Raw genomic sequence first — 1,331 nt, forward strand, 5'->3', positions numbered from 1 at the left:
GCCTTGACATTAAAAAATAAAAAAGGCTCTTGGGGCTGGAGAGATTACTCAGCAGTCAAGAACACCCCTGAAGTCTTGAGTTTGGTTTCCAGCACCCACGTCAGGTGACTCACAAACATCTGTCGCTCTATTTCCAGGGTATCCAACACCCTCCTCTAACCTCTGCGGGCACACATGTGGCATACACACACATTTTATGTATTTTTAAAGTATTTTTAAACTAAGCACAGTCAAGGATATGAGGAGTTTATTATCAAAGAAAACATACTGTATAATATAACTAATGATAATTCAAGCATAAATACTCCCCTGCTAACCAATTCAATTTCCCATAATCTGAATAAGAGATAAGAGTACCTTAAGTATAGACATACTCTAACTCAATTTGAAGGTATTCCTCTCTGTGATTTTGTTTGTTTTCTTTTGAGGGGTATATCCCAACCTGGCCTCAAACTCACTTTGTAGCCTCGGATGGCCTTGAATTTCCTCCTCCCTCCACTTCCTGAGTACTAGAATTATAGATGTGTATCATCTCTTTAAATTAAGCTGGCATTTGGTTTATCGTTTAATCTCAAGAGTTTTAGTAGCTTGAATGAGTTGCTCATCTTTTGAGTAAGTTAACCAAACAAATTTATTTGTGCCCGTAAAGCTGAAAACTTTGTTCTTGATTTATCAAACTGTTGGCATCATTTGTTAAGCGGCCAATCTAGGAGGATTTTGTATTGCCATAGGGGTAAGTAAGAGGCCAATGTGAAATCTTTTTTTTTTTAATGAAGTAGGACAAAAGGCTAAAATATTTCAATTTGTGTTTTGAAGAAAATGAAAGTTTTGGGTCACTTGAAAGAAAGTTGATATGTCCAAGTAATGATGAACTTGTAATTTCAGTACTTTGGGGATGATGAGACAGGGTCTCACTATGTAGCCAAAGTTAACTTTTAACTCATGTTTTGTCCCACCATGTCCAGCATAACAGGACTATTTCTAATGAAAACGAAAATCTGCTAGAAAGCAAAACAGATTATTTCATACTTAATTAACAAAAAAGTAGGTGTTCCTGTACTAATCTCAATCCATTATAGTGGTAAATAATTTTTAAAAATCTTCCAAGAGTAGTCTTGTAATCGTGTTAAAATTAGAAGTGTGAGGCCCTTAGGTTACATGAAAAGTTGAGGGTAGTCAGTGGTAGTTAGATTTTCTATTACTGTCTTTTGTTCTCATTTCTCTATCTAATGTAATTAGTTTCGAAAACCTCAAGTCTGCCAGAGTCTCCCAGGGTCTAAATTAAGAGGTGGTTTCCTTGAAACAAAAGAGTGTGGATTATCTACTCAGCT

Source organism: Microtus pennsylvanicus, chromosome 14 (genome assembly GCF_037038515.1).
Source record: "Microtus pennsylvanicus isolate mMicPen1 chromosome 14, mMicPen1.hap1, whole genome shotgun sequence".
Classification (NCBI taxonomy): Eukaryota; Metazoa; Chordata; class Mammalia; order Rodentia; family Cricetidae; genus Microtus; species Microtus pennsylvanicus.